This window comes from Manacus vitellinus, unplaced genomic scaffold, assembly GCF_001715985.3.
Source record: "Manacus vitellinus isolate BGI_N305 unplaced genomic scaffold, ASM171598v3 scaffold_38_pilon, whole genome shotgun sequence".
Lineage (NCBI taxonomy): Eukaryota > Metazoa > Chordata > Aves > Passeriformes > Pipridae > Manacus > Manacus vitellinus.
The window spans coordinates 3,700,464-3,723,465 of NW_021940526.1; the positions used below are offsets into that span (position 1 = coordinate 3,700,464).

The window sequence follows — 23,002 nt, forward strand, 5'->3', positions numbered from 1 at the left end:
TGCCTTGCTTGAAGGCAACCAGAAATATTGAGAAAAGAGAATTATCCCGGGCATTTCAGCTTCCTGTGAGAATCAAGAAGGTGAATAGATACAGGAATTTGAAGTAAAAGCAAGATGAATTTAATTCTCGTGGCAGTTCCGTTGCAAGTTTAGGGCATAGATTTAAAATATTCTATTGCCTGAACTCTAATGCTCTTAAAAAATGCTAAAACTAATTGAATGTGCAGTTTGCTCATTCAGATCCTTTCCTGTCCTGGTCCTTTTGGCATCAGGATTCTCATTCAGGTGCTCTGTGAGTGCTAAGTCTTTTGACATGCAGGGAAGTAATAACTGGAAGGACTTCATGCAGTTCTAAATGGATTTGATGTTGAAATCTCTCAGCTGTTTCCAACTGGGCTAAATACAGAAGTAAAATCGGAAATGGGAGCCAGTGTTCACCCTCCAAATGTGCAAGACAAAAGTGCTGGTCCAAGAAAACCTATACAAAGGGAATAATAATATTTTTCTACATGTCCAGTCCTGGATCACGCACTGAAGTCATCAGTGGCCCAGGTCTCTATCTGCAGCTGGAAAAGTGAATGAATTATCTTGAATAAAATCAGGGATAATCCAAGCTGAGATCAGAACTGATGTGAGATTAAAGGAGAGTGAGCAATTCACTGTTAGCATTTTTGAGCACCTCTTAACTTTTTGACCTGGACATGACTGCACTGTTTCTTCAAAAAGCAGGAAGTACAAGATAAACCTCACATGAAAACCTCTTCCTCTGCGATTTCTAACCTAATTTTGTTGACAAACCACATGTATACATTCTGACTTGGAAATGTCAAAATGTTTATTTTCAGTCAAAATGTTTCAACAGTTCAAATTGAAAAAAAAAAAAAAAGTTCTGAACTTTTGATTCTATGAGGGGAAAAAAACCCCTGGATGTTTGATCTCAATTTGAAATGCAAATCCTGATCTCCAGGGATGGACATCTTGATTTTTAAGTTTTGGGTTTTAACAGCTCTATTTATTTGATGCTTTGTTTTTTCCTTGAGGGCCAAGTACTGTCCCTCAGCGGTGCACTCTCAGATTTCTGCCAGCCTCTCAGTTTACACATCTGCTGAGTGTCGTGCAAATGCAGGTTAAACATGTCCTGTGGGGTGACCACTCAGTTTTGTGAACAGTCCCATAAATAACAGGCAGCTGAAAGGCTGGACTCGGCCTGGCTGAGCCTCTGACCAGAAACCGAAGCTTAAAAGATGCCAAAGAGTCTTAAAAACTTGCATGTGTTTAAGCTGATCTGATTTATACCTGTTTATAAAAGCTTTAACTCTGGTTATATTTATTCACTTATTCTAGATTTACGTTACCATAAATGAGACGAGGATTTTGCTTCTTTTTTTTTTTTTTTAAAACTTGTTTAAACAAAAACTGTTCTATCTCCCTTCTGGATGGGACAGGTCACATTCTGACTTGATTAAACTGGTTGTGTTTGGATTGAGGGGAAGCCTACATTTCCATGCCTGAGTGTGTGGGGTATTTTTAGCAGCCTACCCACAGAAGGAGCCCTTTTGAGCAGCAGACTGAAGTCTGGGACAGTTACACAGTGCTGAGGATCCTTCCTTTGGGATCACTCTGGGAAGCTGAGCGTGGGTGATTGCTGCATGTCACAACAGCAGCAGGGACGTGTTAATGATGGCCTTCAGCCCTAATCTCTCTGGAAGGACATCCTTGTCTTTGTAAAAACCCTTTCTGCAGATGCCCTGGGCTTTACAGCTCGAATTCATCCCCCGTGGTCGACTTCAAAGCGGCGGAGATGGCACTGGGCATTGAACACTGGGATGGACAGGGAATACGGAGACAGCAGGAGAGGAAAGGCCCTTCCCCACAGCAGGGACAACCTTCAGCAAGTGGCTGGTGCTGTAAAACACTGAGGAGGGAACAGGCACCGTGCGAGCAGGGTTTGTGAGTGACAGACGAGGTGCACACTTGGCTTTTGGCTTTGATTGGTGCCTTCAGGAGGTCCAGCAGTCGATGGCTGTATTGATTACTGAGCAGCAGTGCCTCGCTCACAGTGTCTGAGCCTGCAGACCTGGGAGTTTACTTACTCCCAAGCTTTGCTTTAGCAGATGGAAAAGGATTGTTTTACCATATTCTCAATGGCAGTTCAAGTCTATTTTTGTCTGTCTTTTGGCTTGCACGAAAGGAGACTGCCACCTGTTTTTTGCAGGTTGTTTTCAGCACTGCAAGCCAGATTAAAAATTGGCCTGGTTTGTGCTTTATGGAAAACGAATTTGTTGCTGTAGCACAGAATAAGGAAAGTATCCAGGGACAGTGGTGGTGTCTGGCTCTGTGTTGCTGTATGAACTCTGTCTCCAGCGAGCTCTTCTGGGGTCACCAGGATCCCCAGTGCTGCTTGTGCCTCCGGGGCTTGACGGGAGGTGCAAGAGAATGGGTGGGTTGGGTTGCTTTTTGCCTGGCTCTGACTTAAATGTCTGGGAGAGGAAGGATGATTTGGCAGAAGATCTGGACAGTTGTAATGACTTTTGGGAACATTCAAGTTTTTAGGAGGACAGCCTTTAACAGCGAGTTATTTTTGATCTCACTGGGGTTTAACAGTGTCTGGTTTTAGAGTTTACCATTCTCCACTCCTTATGTTAGACTGGACTGTGTCTTTCTGACTTAAATAGTTGTCCTTGCCTGAACATCTCTGCAGCATCAGCACCAAGGCAGCCCCGTGGAAGGCTGTGTTTTGCCTCAGTTTCTGTAAGTCAGACAGGCCCAAGTTCATACCTCCTCACACAGCCCTAGGTAGGTGTCCACCTTCTCCAGCTACTCGTAGAGCTCCTCAATATGCCACTTGAGCAATTTAAGAGCAAATAACCTTCAAAGACACTTGGGATGTTCTTGCCTGAATTAGGAGCTCTTACAGTCACCTGTTAGGTTCACAGACTAAGAGTTTTTAGACCCTTTTTCCTCTCTCAACTCTCTTTCTCATTGATTTGGTGTGACATATGACTGTATTTACAAGCACCTGACTCAGAGCTCCTTTTATTCATCACCAGGAACTCCACCAGCAGAGCTACATCAGAGCTCGGCAGCGCTGTTGTTTATTCTGGCTTCTCTCAGGGTGACTTTCTGGGTGGGTTTCTTTGGTTTTGATTTTTTACTATTCAATTGTTGGACTCTTCTCAATTTGTACTTCTGGATCTGCTGAAGAAATATGAGTGCTGTATATCATGGGGTTTAGGGCCTCTTGCACTAATTAGCTTGTAACTTCAGTTTTGCTAGATTTGGTACTTATTTTACTGTAAACACCCATTTGTTCCACTGGGTAGCAGAGCTCTCTGAACATCTGGGAGTCATCATGTGTCATGAATGACATGATGTATCCTCACTGTTAGACCAGCACAATGCTAGATCTGATGGATGGAAGAAATGTGTCAGGGTGAAGATTAATATACACTTTGGTTTGTGACTTGTGACTCACTGGGTAAACTTTGTTCTCTCTTTGATGGGACAGATCCAAGATCTGCGTTTTTCCTCTCCCATTTTGGTCCTGGTTTATAACACAGAAGCTTGAACTAATGAGACCAGAGCTTTTGCTGGCTGGACCAGAACCCTTCACATCTGTCTGGACCAACATGCCTAAATAAATCCTCTCTTTGTATGGCACAGCTGGCTCTCTGCTGGAGATGGTTTGATACCCTCAGGCTGGATAACCAGCAGGAATTTGGTAAGATTTGCTCCTTGCTGAGCCTTTGGAAGTGCACATCGTATACAATATCCTCTTCGAGCGTCCTCTGGCTGGAGGATTAAAGAAAAACCTGTCCTGACAAAACAAACCCAGCAGTATTTGATTTCCCCATTAAAAAGAAAGCCTGGAGTTCCAGCAGTTTGTCCCCAGACTGGCTTGAGCAGGGGCTCCAGTCTGGCCAGTGGCAGCACCACCAGCAACGAGGCAAGTCAGGGTTGGGTCCATCCACCTCTCACACAGAACAGAAATGAGGGACTGAGAGACAGTCCAAGGGCTGTGCAAAGCTGAACGCTGCAGAGGAGGCCTCTCCAGGTGCAGAATTCATAAATTTCTAGATAGAAGCTCTGGGAACTTGAAAAGGTCACTCACTGTCTTGTTATACCCTTGTTGTGTTTTTTTTCTTTTTTTTTTTCTCCTTTTGTATCTTGTACCAGATTTGATTTAATTTCTCAAAGCATATTTCCCTTTCTAGAAATTGCATTCACTCCCCTTTTTGGCCTGGTGTATCACTGTTCCTTCTTACATATTTGGTAAGCAGGAAAGAAAAAATTGAGACGTTATTAGTGTCTGCTCAGAGCTGGAACTGTTGTGATGGCCATTAGAAGGGAAATGTGGCATTTTGTCTGGGAAGTTTGTCAGAAGGAGGTCAGAGACAAGTGAGCAATAATGAGGCTCTTGAAACCAGTCTGCAGGTGCAGAGCAGTAAAATAAATAGGCAGGTGCAGAGAGTGAGTTTTTAATCAGAGTCTTGGCAGGGATCTCGCTCAGGGACTGCCTCGTTTGGCTTCTGTGCAAAGGAGGAAATTCAGTGGCAAAGGACTCAAATGCAAACTGCAGCTGACACTTGTGCACCATGGAAGGTTCAGGGGGTTTCCTCTTTTATTCTCAATGCCCTAGTCCTGCAAAGTTGAAGGCTTATTGCTTGCAGAGGGAATAAATAAATATGACTCCTTGTCCTTCTGAGGATAGCTGGCTCTAATCTAGAGATGAATGCATATGTCAGCGTTCTCCATAAATACTACAACTTAAAAACCCTACATTTTCAGAGAAATTTGCTTTAGCAACAGTTGTGATTTATTTTGGGTTCCTTACCAGGAAATATTTGAGCAGTTGAATCATAGAACCATCTTGGGTTGGAAGGGACCTTAAAGATCATCTAGTTCCAACCCCACTGCCATGGGTAGGGACAGCCTGTAACAACACCAAATTTCAGTGTTTTGTGTAACAAGTGTGTATCAAATTATGACAAAAAGAGAAAATATTGGTATCTTCTGTGCTCTGGGAAAAGGGAAGGGGAAATAAGTAGACAGCAAGAAAAGATTGTGTCATGGTATGGGAGACACAGGGGAACAAAGCATACAACTGATCCAGAACTGCATTTTCTCCAAGGCATTGTTGTGTCTGAGGATGCACATCTGATTCTCAAGCCAAAGCAAGGAATACTTCTTTCTTTCTCCCCAGCAGGGCTATCCCACCACTTCCAATATTTCCTCTGAAAAATGTTAACCCTCTCCCTCTCCCCTCTCAACTGCCTCCTTTTACCGTGGGTAAAATGCCAGTGTCAAACAAAGAAAAGTTTCTTTTGAACCCAGGGCAATGAGAAAATGAAGATTAGCTCAAACCATAAGCTCTCTTGCCAAAAAATCAGGACATACTTAAAAAAGCTATGCCTATAGCTTTTATTATGGGCCAAAACTAACCACCCCAGGTCTATGGCTGAATTTCAGTGACCACAGTCCAGACATGGTGGCTGTGGGGAACTTTGAGACAATAACTACTTTTAGCTATTACCAGTCCCAAAAATGTAATTCGTGACCACTCGTTTTAAGACAACTGCAAGTCACCTGTGGGGAATTTGTAAGGAGAAATATGATGAATTGTCCTGTCCCTTTCTTCAGCCCAGTCTCCTCAGCACTTCCCACTCTGCTGCCTTCAAGCACCGAACCCGGAGCCTCTGCTGCAGCAGCAACTTGTGTTTGTTGACCTGAAGGACCAGAGGCAGGACCTGCAAAGGACAATGTGCAAAAATTTGTGCATGTACCACAGCCACAAAGCCCCTCTTTGGATGCTCTCCCTTTCCATCAGTTTTTAACATGAGCCCACAAGTATCTGCTAGTGAAGCTTTGTAGTTCAGCTGGTCACAACTCCACTACTGAGTGACCTGAGAACCTGAGAAGGTTTTCCCTTCCTCACTCTCTTGTGGATGCATCTTCAGCATCCTGCAAAGATGGCCATCATGATGGCTTGTGTGTCCTGTTGTTTTCACTCATCCAAGTGGTGATTCTCCTTCTTGCCACAGGGCATGTGTAGGGTTGAACCCCCCAGCTGGCTGTGAAGCAGCACCCAGGACCCAAGACATTCCCAGTGGCTACGAGACTGCCTTCCCTGGCAACCCGTCAGGCTCTGGGGTGTGAACTGTCTCTTGGCTCTGCTCGGCTCTGAGGAGGGCCTGCTGCAAGCTGGGGCAGAGCCAGCGTGGCTATCTGATCACAGAGCTCCTCTGCAGCTCTCCACCCCTCCACGTGGGCACGGCGCTCACCGCAGCCCCGCACCGGGCATTCTTGGAGCTGCCGCGTCGGCCTCGGCGGCAGCTCCTTCAGACCCCCTACATCTTCAAGCCCAAAGGGCACTGCAGGAACCTTCTGTGTGGTCTCGCCTCTATGACATTGTTGGTAGGGGTTGTGCTTGTCCTCCTGGCTTGTTTGCAGTAAGAGCTGTGTGGTCTTTGAAGGGCTCTTTGAAGTTAGCGCAGAGTCACGAGGACACAGCTAAGATGAGCTCAGAAAGGCTGATTTCAGGTGAAGCTGGAACATGGTCTTGGTGCTTGCTGCATGTACTGTGCACAAAAGGCACAGGACCAGCAATACATTACAGCCATGCCTGACAAATAGTGTGTGAAAATATTTTAGCTGAGATGAAATTTCTGTTAGCAAACACCTCTTAGAGGCAGAGTAGTAAAAGCTTGGACTACCTACACCTGAAGTTTACCAGGTTTGCTTGTGCTTGCTGTGCTTTTGGGGTAAGCAGAGGAGGGTGAATATCCACCAAAGCTCGAATCTACAGTCTTCGATTAGTTTTCATTTCTCCACATTCACACATTTTGAGATCCATACACTGCTCCAGAATTTATGGCATCTCCTGGGAAAGCCACTCATCATCTTCGTGCCAATGTTTCGTATTAGATGAGGATGTCAGCAACACAGCGGGCCAGAAATTCAGAGGTGCTCCCACTAAAATTATAGGACCTACAGCAATGTTAAATACTTTGGTTGTGTTGTTTTTCTGTTGCTGTGAATGTAATCATCAGTCATATCAGTACCCAAGTTAAGTACCTAGGAAGCAACAACCATTCTTCAAAAGAAAACTTCCAGTAGGACCAATCTGTGATGGGTTCTTAACCTGGCTCTCAAGGTCAGGTTGGAGGGGGCTTTGAGCAATCTGATCTAGAGAAGGGTGTCCCTGCCCAAGGCAGGGGGGCTGGAACTGGATGATCTTTGAGGTCCCCTCCAACCCAAACCATTCTGTAATTCTATGAATTATCTCTACTGCTTTATCCTGATACTGTCTCATTCCTCACAGACCCCATTGGATCAAAGTAGTTCTTTGGAAAACTTATAAGAGGGTAAATTGGAATGTCTGAAGAAGGGGGAGGCAGAAGCCGTTTGATAGCAGGGTTTGATGATAACAGCCAAAGGAAGGCACTGTATTCCAAATGTAATGTTGTAAGGATGCTGGCCCAGCAGTTTTAGGCAGAGAAGGACTTTTTGGAATGATGATAAATTGGGATAGTTTGGCACACTTTCTGTGGACAAGCAAAAGGAAAGAGAAAAGTTAGGAATGGCTCTTGAACTTTGCTGGTGGGCAGCTTGGTTACAAACCCCTCCTGTAGCTCTCCCATGTGGATTTAGGAGGGCTGGTTGAAAATACCCAGCTTAAACTCCGTGGAATTTCTGAGCAGTGTTTTTGAGGATAATGTGACGAATCTGTGGAATATGGTCCTTCCTATGAACAGGAACATGCAACATTTTCCTCCATTCTATAATTCTCCTGATAACCCTCTCTTTAAAGGCTGCCTCTCTTGCCACACTGTACAGGGCACGTGAGTGTGGAAAGTCATTTGTTTTCTTCATAAATGCCAAGTGAAAGCTTCTATTATAGATTGCTTTGCAAGGCAGCTCCAAGAAATGACAGCAAGTATTAATAAAGCTTACTTAATTGATATTAGCATAAATGTAAAGCCAAATAATATCAGTATCAGTTCTGGAACAGTTCCATGGCATGCTCCTTCACATCTGTGTTTATCTCTTTCAGGTGATCTCAGGAGAATGCTCAGGGGGAATTCAGGGACGAGAAATTTAATGGCTGCAGTTTTATAATCTTTATCAGACCATCAAGGCTGGAATCGAAAGGTAGGAGTTATCATCTCCAAGAGTTCTGTCATCTCAGTCAACCTTCAAGAGAAAATCATTGCAAGACAGCCTCTGGTAAGTCTGTGAATTAATTCAGGTTTGGGGGATGTTCTATCCTTTGTGTTGTGTTAACACCCACAAGCTCTAGTCACGGATCAGGAATTTTCTGTGATAAACACTCTAAAACAAAATGAAAATAAAGGGTTTTCTCCCAGAAACAAACAAACCAACCAACCGAAAAGGGTGGTGTGTTATCTAGCCCACTTCTCACATGAGTTTCTTGCACAGTGTGATCACTGTAAGCTCATATGATGTGGAGAGTGCACCTCATCTTTACAGGGAGCTAGAAACTCTGAAAGTTGGGATAATCCCAGGTTTTTCCCATGTAACAGAAGTCTTGGAGAATGTACATGTCAGCATGTGGTGGTCGAGGTGGTCTGATTAGGAGGGGAACAATCTCTGGGACTGCAGGTCATGAGGAATGTCTGTCTTTACCCTCCTTTCCTGACAACCTGTGCTGTTCCGTGATAAATACTCATTGTGGACGAGAGCAATAGGCATTATTCTGTGGATTTAATTAATTCCCAACTCTTTATCTAATTTAGTGGAAAGAGGTTGGAAAGTTATTAGAAAGAGGAGTACTGCTGGGTTTCCGTGGACCTCACAACCCTGGCCCTGGAGCACTTTTGGAAGTCCAGCCCCTCCTCAGCTGCAGAGTTGGGAGCTGAGCTGCTGCCTCTCTATCCCTGGTTGTCTAAAATAGAACATGAGCTAATCCAAGCTGTAGCCAGCAAGAGCAGAGAGGGAAAGGGCAGTTGAAAGGCTCAGTGGTGCCCAGGTTACCTGGGACTGTGTGCTCCATGCCCTGTGTCAGCCATCCCAAGCAGATGGCTGCTCCGCTCGGGGCTGCCCACGTGGACAGCGGGGTTGGGCGGGGAGCTCACATACTGTGCTGGGGACTGCACATCTGGTCAAGGTCTTGAGCTTTGTTTCTCCCTGGGAGCCTGCTTTGGGACTTCAGAAGCACATCCTCAGCTTCAAGCCAAGGGCTGTCTTTGTTCCATGAGGCTGCCCCAGCTGGAACCTGTTGCTGGTTGACACAGTCAGATCTTATATTGAGACTCTTATATTCTTTGGCATATTACACTGCGTTTACATCTTTTAATTCACCCCAGTAGACAGATGGGTTATTTTAAGAACCATGTGTAAGAGCTTTCATTAAAACCATTACAGGACACCAGATGGGGATGCAGAATTGACAGCAACAGGGCTGCCTGCTACCATGTTGGACTTGGGAAACATTCCCAAGCATTTAGCCCTTCTTGCCACTCTGCTTTCCTGCACCATGGGGATCCAAACATTTCTGGGTTTGAGTTATATTTCTGTGAACCCATTGAAATGTATCTGAATTTCCTCATCTGAGTTTTCCAGGTCACATAATTTCTGAATTACACTTGGCACGGCAAATGGGATTTTGGTGGGAGTGTTTTATGATAAAGAAACATCAAATGAAATGGAAAAGAAAGGTTAACTTATAAGTTTTGCCTTTAAGTAAACAAAAAGAAAGGAATTGACTGAGAATTTTCAGTAAATTAATAAACAAGACTCATTAAATAACAATATCACAGAGGTGTTCTCATGGATACCAGCACCTCAGTACCCTGGGTCTAGAGAGGGTGACAATGGTCTTAAATAAATAAATGACAGAGGGATACGTTTCAAAAAGAAGTAGATTAGTGGATCTAGTAAATCTTGACCTATTTGACTTAGATGCTTAAGCAAGATGTATTTAAAAATCTCTGGTGTGTAGAGTTTGGGCTGGAAGTCTTGAGAACTAGATTGTCATGTCAGCTGTTCTTCTGGCCACAGCAGTTACTGAAAGACAGCCAAAGTCTTTGTGACAGTAGTTGTGGGGTTTTTTAATTTATGAGTCTGTCTCAGTGAATTTTTGTCAGATGTCAGTCTTTCCTGCAGGTAAAAACACAATGCTTTGCTTCAGTGTTATCGAAGGATCCAATGTAACATGTTTCTTTGAAATTATTTTTATATGAAAAGGACCTAAACTATAAAAGGTTTCCAGAAGGGTTAAGTGATCTGAAAGGAAACTCAAGAACAATTGAGGCTATGAACATTAATTTATTTTAACATTTTTTCTGAGTGAAAAAAATACTGTGTTTTAGTTCAACATCTGAAGCCCAAAAATCTGTTCTAGCCCAAAGATAGCATTGGTATAGTTTCCTATAGCTAAAAGTACTTGCTTGTGATTTTTTCATGATGTCATAATATAATGCTCCGTTGCAACTTATTTTAATTTATCTGGCTAATTGTTGGATAATACAAACACTTGTTTATGTTGAATTTTGCGAATTCTGTATGAGGAGAGAAAAATTAAATTTTCTATTTACTATCCCTGTCAAAAAACAAATTTGAATAATTCACCATTCAATGGAACTGGAATTCTGTAACATTTTTTTAGCTGAAATTCTGTTCTTAGAATAGGGAGGAAATATTGACGTTCTTAAAATCAAAATATGCCTTTTTTTGTTGTTGGTATGACTGAATAGTAATTAATTTTTAACCTTGTTAATATTAAACTGTACTTAGGGGCATCCTGTGTCTTAAGGGAGCTTTAGAGTCTGATCAGCTCCTCCCTTCCTCTGCGCACCCACCCCCCGCTGATCCGTGTGACACCTGACATCCCAGTTAACCAGTGCACCTTCATGGCATGCAAAGTGCTCTGTGGATTCCAGGCTGGCAGGACAAGGAATATTTAAATTTACTAAACCAGTGGACTTCTGGATTTTAGTTTTAAAGGAAAATCTCTGAATTCATTTCTGAACTACAACTCAGAAGTGTGCGAGTTTCCCTAAAGACAAACCTTCAGCTCCAGCAGTCACCTATTTTGCCCATTAGACTGCTTTTATAACTCTGGATTCTCTTTCCTTGCTACATTATCTGAGATTCCTGTCTTCAGCCCAGTGCTGGCAGTGTGGCAGGAGGGAGTGCCAGCTGCTCTCTCCACAGGAGCCCATCAGTGGAGCTCCTCGCCCAGCGGAGCGAGCGCTGTAAACACGCGTCTAGCACGCAACCTTCCCTCCCGGTGAACTTTGCCATTGGCTAATTTGTCCCTGCTCTAAGTTTTCTCCTGTGTTTGCCTTCTTCTATAATTTCTTCCTGTAAAGCCTGTGTGGGCTGGCTCCTAGTTCCCGTGCAGTGTGATCTTCTAATCCAGCACTTTCACCTCCGGCTTTGGACATAAATCAGCGGAGAAGTCTCACAGGTTCCATGGAAGGAAGGAGGAACAGAGCAGATATTGAGTTAATGCTATCAAGCTGCCTAAAGTGAGAGGAGAGATTGATAAGAGAAAGCATTGTATTTATAGTTTCTGGCGTATAGCACAGCACAAGTCCTATTTAAATTCTTCAGAAATTAGTATCAGATGACTTAGGAACTTCTGGCGTATTTGAATCTTAAGTGGTTACAGATAGTTTTACTCAGAGTTTCCTTCAGTTGTTATATGTGCTACTTCTTCCTATTCAGTTAAGGCAGGTTGGGAGAGTTTGCAAATTCTTGGGAGAACAGGAAAAAATCGTGCTCGCACTGAGGCTGAATGGCAGCAGGGACACTGATCCTACCTGAGATCCTACATATCTGGTTGCCTTTTTTCTGTGTGTGTGTGTCTGTGCAGGGAGATTTAATTTGCCTGTGTTCAGCCTGGTTTGCCTTTAGTTTCAAAATATTAAGCCTGACCTTGCTGCCATATATGATGTGGGCATGGTAAATATCTACTCAGATAAAGGGTCAGCTTCAAATTAACATGGTTTTTGTCATCAGGAATGGGCTGTGGGAATGAACGGAATGACTGCTTCGCAAAGAGTAGGGAAAGTGAAAAACGCAAGAAGAAATTTCCTTGTAGAAAACGTCAGGCACTGCTGTCACCAGAGCACCGTGAAAACTGTGATGCAAGGGCTGCCAGTGGGTAACTCAGTGCCCAGGCACAGAGCAGAGGGCAGCAGATGGGGAAGGTGTTTTTTCACACCGTGACCGTGGTGCAGTGGCTGGGCCCACCCGCCCCACCACACGGAGAACAGTTCGGAGCATTTCCTGCCTCTTTTTGTTTGAGTTGCCTGTAGCTGTGCTGGGAGCTCAGCCTGCCCCTGATGGGCAGCTTCCAGCTCAGACGGGTGTTTTGGGCACGAAACCCGTTTCCCTCTGGTCTGTGCCCACCCAGCAGCAGCTGAGGGCGGTCGGAGCAGGGCTGTGCCCAGCCTGCCTTCCCAGGGGCTGCAGGGTAGTGCCATGTGCTCTGCCAGCTTTTCAGCCTCCCTGAGGTCTCTGCAGTCCTGAGGGACTAATAACTCATTGGGATGGTTGGAGCTTGACAGGGCCCTGGAGGTTTATTGCTGTAATTCCCTGGCAGTATCTTTCACCCTTGGGGCAGGACAAGTAGGAGTTTCTCCCATAGAATTCTTCTCCTCCAGGAAACACCCAGGCCAGGAGGGCTCTATCCAAGCTCATGCTTTTAGAGACACACACTAAATATTTTTTAGGCTAAGTAAGAAAGAGGTCTGGTAAATGGATTTCTCACTTGCAGGCTCTCAGGGCTGTCTCGTTCGCATTGCCACTGATTGAAAGATCAGATGCAAATGCAAATAAAATAAACAAGTGAACAGATCTTTGCATTTAGAAATAACGAAGTTGGGGAAATCCCCTTCTATCCTTAATCATCAACCCTAAAAGATTTTGAGGCTGATTCTCCTTGACGCCGAGTCAGCATTACCTTGACACAAAGACAGAATAGAAAGTTGTTTTGTGAGAGTGTTTTATATCCATTTTGAGCTGCTATGACTGATGATGAGTAACTACAGAGCCAGGGTGTCTTACTCTATTTTATGGAACCATTGATCTCATTCTCTTAAAAGTGAATTATTAAAGTGATTAATTTTACTCTATTACTCAATTCCTTTTTCTGTAAGTGCAGCCTTTATGTTATGATGAAATTAGCTATAAATATATTGCATTTTATCTAAATGTTGCATCTTACATGGCTTCAAAGAAAACTCTAATGTCCTGATGGAAACCAACTCCATCCTTAGCAAGGCTTCAGCAAGATCCACAGTATCTTTTTCATTATTATCTCACTGAAGGTTGTTTTCTCATGTGACTGCTAAAATGTTCTGTGTGAAGTAGTCTGGAGAGGAGAGGAAGCCTTTTCTCAGGTGCTAAAGTGCAGGTGGGTACACAGTGTCCTAAAGGTTGTCAGAACTGGAGGATGAAGTTCTTTGTATCAGTAATATGTGCTGTCATTCAGATTCCTAGTTAAGACTTAGTTTGGGAATATTCTGATTTCTGGTTGCTCACTTTTGTGCATTCAGGTCTTCTTTTAATGTTGCCCATTTAATCAATATATGCTGCAGGTAACACTGTCAAGAGACCTAAGTCATGTAGGACCTAAGTCACCAGAGCACAAGCTGCCTTAGGGCTAAATCCTGTTCCTCTTCTTGGTGACTTGAACTGTGACAACCCATATCCTTCCTGCTCTGGTGCATAATCCCTGTTGAAAGTTGTGGGGCACAGTGGCCAAATCATACTCAGTAAATGCATTTGAAAGTTCCTAAATGCCATATGGACATCTGAAGAAGTCAGCTGTGTTCAACACATTCCTTCAGCTTCTTTTAACAAGAATATTAATCTAATTCATGTTAGAGCACAGTGAAAGTTATTTGGCTTTCTCGTCAGCATGTGTGCATAAACGTGTGTATAATTCACAGCAGAAATACAGCTCGTTTACAATATATGTTAAAATGCACAGAACTGGTAACTTGTTTTCATATTCAAAAATTCATGCACAAAATATCAATTTTTTACTATATCTCTAGTGTGTGAGTGGGTATGTGCATTTGTAGTAGGAAGCTGTCCCCCGATGTTTGCGGCGTTCGGGGGGTTGAGTGGAACAGCCATGGAATGCTGCCAGCGGTGCTGACGCAGGCTCCAGGCTCATCCTATAAACATTTACCCTGCTGGGGAACCTCAGTCACGTACAAACACTGGGCCAGAAGAGACCTCTGGGGTCACTGACCCCAGCCCTGCGGTGTGACAGGCATAAGGCTCATCACCCCTCTCATAAAATGGCCAAGCCTTCATGTAAAGCTTTCCCAGTTTTCACCTGCCATCCCTGCTCCTGGAAGGCTACTCCATTGCCTTCTTCAGCTGATAGTTAAGTAGTCTTCCCTCATTTTCATCCTCAGGTTAGTCATGGACTGTTTCTACCAATTTGCTCTTATGTCAATATTGTAAGTACTTCTTCTTCCTCCCTTCTATTTACTCAGCAAGTTATTGATGTGTGTTTGCAGCTCTGGGTCCTTGGGGGTGGATGTCCACATGTATTTCACTTAAACACAGATAAACAGGCAGAATGATTTTACAAGCCAAACCTGTCAGAGTGAATAAAACAAAGCAGGACCCCGGAGTAAATGAGTCTGAGGTTGATAAAGACTGTCTTTGAAACAGTTGTCCTTCAGTGGGCAGCTGTTTCTGGGCAGTCTCAGCCATCTGGCTTTGGTGATTTATACCAGGACAAGTCTCCTGCTCACATAAAACATAGGGTGCCACAGTCCAGTACAGATCTGTTCATCGTGAAAGAGGATATCTGAGTCTATTCTCTATTTTCCTAGCAATAAATTACATGGAAGCTGGCAGAGCCATTCATTTCCACTTTGGTATTCTTCACTCCAGATGTGCCATGCTGGTGTTCAGCCTCGGCTAGGCAACTCTGCAGAGGTGATTTATCTTTCTTTATGACACTGCAGTTTCTGTAGCTTCTAGAACTGAGACAGGTAGGATTTGGGAAGTTAATTTAAGGTCAAACAATTTACTGGGAGCGAGATAGAATGGGCTGTGGAAGAGCTGGACTCTCTTCCCCTGTGCCATCACTGACAGGGAGCACTCCACAGACCCTGGACTAGGAGGGAAGGCAGGCAGACACTGTGTTCTATCTGAATTGGCCACTTGACCTCTCCATCCCTTCTCTGAGGGTTGCAGTGATGGGAGAACATGCAGGATGAGAGCTGCTAAAACAAGGAGTGATGTGGGAGGAGCAAAGGGCTTTGAGATGTTACAGACAGTGGAGTAGAAGCTGCCGTGGGAGATCAAGTACACACTGAAGTCACATCAACTCACACACTTAGCAAGGACACCAACAACTGAATGGGATCTGTTTTTGAGGATGCTTTTCATAAAGGTGGCTTGATTTGCCATTTTCCAGCTTGTCTCTGATACCTGGATAGATAAAGGCTTATTCTAAAAGACTGCTGCTCTAGCATAGTTAGTTGGCATTAAATAACTCGATCCAAATAAACCAAATAATTTTAAACTGAGCTGAAAAATAACACAGACAGGAAGCCAGTTTGCTAGAAGAGGATTGAGGAAAGAAACTTCCTAAAAGCTGTCTTTGGGTTGCCCAGATTAAATCATGAGAAGAACTCAGAAGCAGAAAGTTGCTGATGGTAGAGCAGTGCTGAAGGTGGCATTTTGGACAGCACTGCAGTACACTTGAAATAACCCCATAATAAATGAAACAAGATTTTCATAAGAATGCTGGCGTTGCAAACCTTCTCCCTGTAGCTCTAGTAGAAAGTTGCTGGCAGCCTCATCCTGCCATGCCAGGTGATTTGTGCAGCAACTTGTTAACAGCAGTTAAGCAATGGAATCAGGTGCCCTTCCCCGAGGCTACAGATGATTCACCCAGTTACAGAAAGGAGACTGGGAGCAAAGTGGATACACAGCGCTGAGCAAAGGAGATGGGAGAAGCTGGGGTGGGCAGTCAGCGCTGAGCCCAGAGGACGTGTCTTGATGTTTTTGTTTAAGCAAAACGTAACCAGTGGTAACTGGAGGATAAAGGCTCAGGATCCCATGGCAGAAGTTGTTTGGGCAGCTGTCAGCTGGGAGTAGCTCCGTGGATGGGTATCAGTGGAGCTGCACTGACATAATGCTTTGTGCACTTGGAAGGAGGCCCCAGATCTGTTCCCTTCCTGGTTGCCTGGTCTCTAAATGGAGCCTCCTCTGTCACTCATCTGGAGCTTCCCAATATTCATAGATTAAGTCACCTGAATAAAATTCAACTATGTCACCGTTAGTGTTGGAAGTATTCACAAGGGTTTATCTGACTTGTTCTTACACCCAGCTACATAACATAGACAACGTGCACTTTATTTTCCTCCACATGCTTACATGGTCTGGGCTTTTCTGGCAGATCATGCAGAAGAAGTGAAATGAGACCTCTTTTGTAGGTTCCCATCGTAATATTAAATTCTGGGATGTTTTAAACCTATATTGCAGTCATACTGCACTGGCTGGTTGTGACACGCTGCATAAATGCAGCTCCAGTGACACTCTGGCAACAGTCCTTGATGTGATAAACCAACCAGCACAGCCTCAGGCAGAGGAGTGGGAGGCTGGAGGCTGGAGGTGAACATGGGGCTGAATTTTCTAGTAGGATGCCTGAAGTTGCTCCTCCAAGCGCATCGTTGCACTCCTTCATTCAGTTGAGGGTTCAGAGTATGAAGTGTCTGTATTCCTTCTTTGGGGGTTTCTTCTGGCTTTTGATAGCACATTTGTCCATCATATCTGAAAGCATTTCTTAGACAAGTTTCAATTCCTATGTACTGAAAGGAGAAATCCATATAAGGCAATAATTATTAATATTCTTAGTAATTCAGTATCTAACATTCATGGTCTTGAGTCCATGTTTATCACTGCATTTAGGCTCAAATTGTGAATAAGCTTCCCATTGATTTGAGTGTTGAATTGGATACCAAAATATGAACCGAGAACCTTAACATTAAACCTTCAACATCTCCTGTAAGCTCAGTAGAAATTGCTGGCTTTCAATAAAAATAAGTTCCAGTATTTGTCAGAAAAATGTATTTGAGAGAAAACTATGAAGTTATCTTAGCACCCTTACACTAGACCTGTGAAATAGCATGTCTTTTAGCTAAAACACTGTCAAACAGATCTTCATCACCGAGGTTTTTACTCTTTGATATGATTTAATTGTTTGTATGGTGGTTTCAGAGGTTGCTGTCTTCATCTTTGTGTTCTTTGTACCAGTTTTACACTCCAGCCCTGTGTTCTCCTTGGGTCACTGTCAGCCCCAATTCAGCAGGCACTAACTGAAGGGGAGCACTAAAAGGCAAGGACTGGAATTCAAACTGCTGATCCAATGGAAAACTATTAACAAGGGGGGGAAGATATCTTTACAACCAGTGGGAACAGCATTCTTTTTCATTAAAATGTACAGAACAGGTCTTTAGGCTAAAAGTAAAAAGACTGTTGCCTGCAGGTACTGGCAATATATTGCTCTCTCTGCAAGTGATACTTTTATTATAAATAAATAACCTGCTTTGCAATATTATGACTTCATTCAGGTCTTATTCTTTAGCATAATTGAAGATCAGATACCTCATACAGCACTTACAGAGTCACCTCTTTTTTTTTCCTTAACTGGATTTTGATCTGTGGGTATTATGGAGGTATATTATACATATGAGCTGAAATGTTCAGAAAGCCTCCAGGCTCTCATTCAAAGCAGCTGACACCAGCTCAGTGCTCTCCTCGGAGCAGAAAAGCTCCTGCAGGCTGTTGGAACAGCTTTCCCTCTGCAGATTCCCTATCCAGAAGAAGATACTGTGCTTTTTCATTGGCAAGATGGTTTTGAGAACGGTTTCACATCCAAAGTGTGACATGCAAATCGTACTTGGAAGTTTTAAGTATATTTCTTTATACCTGTAGCTCTAAATTAAACCAGATTTGTGGGGTTTTTTCCTAATTACTCACCATGATCTAATAGTGCAGTAGCTGAGCCATTGACAAGTGATTCAAGTCAGCACATCAGTGGCAATTCTGAATAGGATCTGTGTTATTCATGCTATAATTAAAGGAATAAGAAAAGCCTCTGCTGATGAGTGTCCCTCAGTCAGAACAGGGACTTCGTAACTTCATAACTGGACAAAACAACAAATCATCACAAGAAATGTTACTGGTGGCAAGGCTGGTTCATTTATCAACTCCAGGTCACCAAGCCCCATCATAAGAAAATCTGGATCTACTTTCCCATGGTAAAACACAGCAGGAAGTAATTTCTGAATATTTTCTAAAATATGTCTACAAGTTAGGGTGTGATGCTATGTGGATAATGCTCAGCAAAAGGGATACAGCTGGCTCTCTCTGTACCTTGCAGTGAAATAAAAACTGAGTCACTACCATGGAGAGGTCACTCCAGTGCTCTGAAAATGAGCTGGGATTTAGCATCAGCTATCCAGATGTATCTCTAATATTCAGTTTATCATTCATAACTTTATGCAACAAAATGAGCATATTAAAGTAGACATGATGTGAAATCAGAGCCATTGGGAGACTCCTCCAGTGAACAACAGGAGTTTTGCTTTTGTTTCAACAGGACTGAAATATATCCCATTTCTTATAAGAAAGAGCAGCAAATAATATTTATTATCCTTTTGATATGGAGCCATTACTGGAAGCCATTATCATCACATTTCAGGTTACTTAATCAGCCCTGTGAACTGATAACCCACATAAATAATTGCCTCACCGCTGCCAGCAGCGCTCTTGGCACACTATGAAAATAACATTAGTCCTTACGAATTAAACCACAATAAGATTTTAAATGACAGATTAAAGGCTTTCTTTAGGTACCCTGAGTACTTCCAAACTGAGCAAACAAGAAGAGACCTACCATTTTGCAGGTATGTGGTAGAGGTGAGCCACGGCTGAGCTCCCTGATGGCACAGAAACCAGGGGCATGTGTCCAAACATGCCAGGCAAGTGCAGATGATGAAAAAGAAAGATTAACTGCTGCAGAGCTACCTGCTCTTCAGAGCATTCCAGCTATCAGGCACACCCCAGCCCATTCTCTAATGCCACAGGACTTGAGGCAGGGACTCCATTATCTGTTTGGCTCCTTCCCGTTCCTGCGCGGAGCATCCACGGCGTTGTGCAAGATGTTCGTGTTTCATCAGTATCCTTCGCTTTTCTGGTAGCTCCTTTTAGATTGAACCTTTCCCTCTCACCTCCTTCTTGTCAGAAATGTCCCCAACAACCATAGCTCAGGCAGAATGGCTGGTCCCATTATTTTTTGATATGGCATTACCTGGTTATCCTTGACTGGGTGTGTGCTTGTAGCTGGCCTTTCACTGATAGAGGGGAGAGAAAACTTCTGTCCTGAATGAAGTTCTGCTACATCAGTATTTCATCTCAAATTATGAAATCAGGAGACACCAGCTTGCCTGGTACTTCCAAAACCTGTGTGTGGACAAAAGCTATAAGACATTTAATGATATATATACATAAGGCAGCCAAGGGAAAGGATCTCCAGACAGATGGGCACAAAGTCATGCCAGGAGAGGCTGCTGCCCCATATTTGAACAGCCTGGGCTGAGTTCACTGAGGGGAGGCCCAGCTGTGTCACCTGGAGGAGCTCAAGAGGCACATTTGCTCTCACAGCACAAGGTCAGGTTCCCCATGGACAGGCAGCCAGGCAGGGAAGCTGCCTTGGAACTCTGCCTACACCACTCAGGTCCCAAAAGCCACAAGAATGAAAATCACAAATTGGTTTGGATTGAAAAGGACCTTAAAGACCAACCAGTTCCAACCCCCCTGCCATGGGCAGGAACACTTTTCAGTAGATCAGGTTGTTTCAAGCCCTGTCCAGCCCTGAACACTTCAAGGGATAGGGCAGCCAAAGCTTCTCTGGGCAACCCATTCCAGTGCCTCACCACGCTCTGAATAAAGAATTTCTTCCTATTATCTAATCTAAACCTGCCCTCTGTAAGTTAAGAGGCATTCTCCCTTGTCCTGTCACTCTGTGTTCTTGTACAAAGTCCCTCTCCAGTTCTCTTGTGGGCCTCCTATAAGAGACATTCCTGGAAATTTCAAATTGGAGGTGTCATAATATTTTTGGCCCCACTTTATAATTAGAACAAAAATCTAGTCACCAATTCCATCTTGTTTAAGTCCTCTTTCTGTTATACCATAATCTCTTGTATGCTGTCTCACCATCCTTTGTGAGTTGTAGCCCAGGTGTTTCAACCCTTTATTTATGAGGGTTTTCTCATATATCGTGTGGGAAAGAGAAGAAACACTTGATAGTTCGGGAGATGAGATCTGGCCAGGGATCTCAGACCCACAGAATGGAATGGGGAAGGAGATGCTTGAACTTAAGTGCTCTGCAGGGAAAAGTGGTTTCATACTTGACTCAAATGGAAAGTTTTCATTTAAGCTTCATCACTTTTCTCTTGGAACACTGGCTGGGAGGTTCAACAGAAAATAATTTCTCTTTGAAAAATTTTTGGCCTGACCTACTTGTTGAAATCTGTGTTGGTGCAGCGAGTTGAACACTCAGAGGTGTCCAGGCACTACCTGTGCTGGCAAGTGAGGCATCAGTGCTCGGGGCAGGTACCTGAGCCCCAGCAGGCAGTTACCCCGGTCATCTTAAGGATTTACCTCTAGATGTCACTCACGAACCCTCCTCTTATTCGAGGGATTTAAATAAGCAGTCAGGATACCTCTGACACAGCAGCCCTTCAATCACTCTGCTTGGTTACTGAAATGTTTGTTTTCTGTGCTCCTTTTCCGCACTGCTGGAGTCAGAGAAAGGCTGAAGGCAGAGAAGACACTTCTTCAGAGGTGCCTTAGCTCGCACAGAAGATTAAAGTGTTGGTTAAAATAGAGAAAAACTTAACCTTAGTCAAAATAAATAAAGACTTCTGTAGTCTTTGATGCCAGTTGAACAGATTGGGAGAGCTCAGGATGAAGCTGATAGTCTTGATTTATTTAGGTATCTATGGCTTGTTAGCACTTGCTTAGCAATGGGTCCAGAGGCTTGGTATAACACTTTACAACCCATGACTAAAATGATTTGGGTGGTTATTTCCACACTTGGTAAGGCTGAATAGGCTGAATAGAACAACTCCCCTCCAAAAACTAATTATCTGTTAGATGTTTTCAGTGGATTTTCTTTTTTGCCTTAAAATCTGAAAATTTTTTGCTTGCTTATTTTACTAATTAAAAAGTCCAGTCAAACAGATCTGCGTTCTGCCTTCAGTGTGGGGGAACGTGCTCATGTGGAAAAGTCACTTCCAGGTAGAAGAAAGAAAAATGTCCATGCAAAAATTTGGGGCACCTTTAGCAGTGAGTGTGGTGTCTCAGGTTTTGACCACCTCACCCATAGTAAGTAGAATTTTATTCTGCAGATAGTTGGGCTGAAGCCAGAGAGTCTCCTAATGGAGAATGTATAAGAGCATATGAATTCTCCTGTGAGCTGTGGGTGATAACTGTTCGAGTTTATCTGGATAAAGTTTGGCCTTGCATTGTTCCATTGTTCAGCTGTTCATTGAGTGATGTGGTTTTTCCCACGAAACCTTCATTAAAGCTTTTGTGGGTTCACTCAGTCCTGAGCTACTTCAAGGACTTGTCTTCAGTGTTATCATATCTCTAATAATCACCTTCCACTGAAATCAAAATCAGTATGTCTGGTGGCTGCATTGCAGCCAGGACTTCCAGGGGGCTGGCAGGCAGAATGGACAAGATCCTAAAAAGATTCCTATTGCATAATAAACAAAACCTTTATAAATAAATAGGAGGTAATGAATGTCTGGCAGCATAAAGCAACCACATTTGCAGATCATATAACAATAAAAGCAATTCAAGTTTATCACATAATTAGCCTCTTCATCTGAATAAGTGGATATGCATGTGTTTATATATATAAATGTGTTGATTATATAAATGAGTTGATTTTTGAAAGACGAGGTCCTACAAGAATTGCTCAACACCATAACAATTTGTTCAAAATGTACTTTTATTACTAAAACTGCAAGGGACAGTAAAGCACTTGCAACCTTACCAGGGCTGCTCGTGGCCAGCAGGTTTCACAGCTGCAATTTAAAAGTAATGGAAGCTGCACTTTGATGTCGTCAGAATTTCAAAGTTGTTTGGATTTTATCAGTAAGGCACAAAAAAAATATTATAGTGGGTGGAGGGCACTTAGAGTGGGCAGATCCATGGGGGGGGTTTGCTGCAAATTCACCTTTTCCATGTCTGGATTTTGCTGCTGCTGTGTCACAATCCCTAAAGATGCTTGACAGGCAGTTTTTAGAGGGACGTTAAGCACAACAATACACGAGTGCCCACCTTGTAATTCGTACTGATCTCTATTTACAAAAACATGGGTACAAAGAGAAATTAGTGTTAGATTGTTAAAATATGATACATTAATTAGAATAGCAGGAGGGTAGAGGCAGCGGGAGATCTTGGAGGCACAGACCTGATAGGAAACTCAGCAAACCCCCCAGTTGATATCTGCCCTGCAGGATGCCAGGTTTGGTGCAGGGCAGGGGAGGCTGGAGCATTCCCAGGGCAGTGGTGGGGTCTCGGGAATGCGAACAGGGGAAGTTAGTTCATTTTAATTTTAGAACCTGGATTTTAAATGTACAAACAAAGCCCATACTGGAAGAATATTTCATTTGTAAAGTAAAGTGCTTCAGGCTTAGGACGTTTCAGAACTCCACAGGATTCATCCTTCTCTGCTATGACTGATAAATGGCCAAAGGATGTGTGAAGAATGCACTAAGGAGGACGAAACGAACCAAATAAAAGCCCCCAAACCCCTGACAACTAAACTATCTGCTCATTCCTGTACCACAGAAATGATTAGAAATGATTTCCAGGCCCCTGGCATCATTTCTTTTTGCAAGAAAAAGCTGGAAATGGTACAAATCTGATGCATTATCTTGTCATAATTATGAAGTTCCTCAAATTATGAAAACCATTTCTG

General features: G+C 43.4%; 1 long non-coding RNA gene across 1 annotated transcript in view; it reads left to right on the forward strand.

Moving 5' to 3' along the window:
* Nucleotides 1-23,002, forward strand: part of LOC108640593 — a 141,142-nt gene that overhangs the window by 10,480 nt on the left and 107,660 nt on the right. The window contains exon 2 of the long non-coding RNA XR_001921295.1: nt 8,054-8,226. This is a non-coding gene — a long non-coding RNA (uncharacterized LOC108640593). The remainder of the gene's footprint in view (nt 1-8,053; nt 8,227-23,002) is intronic.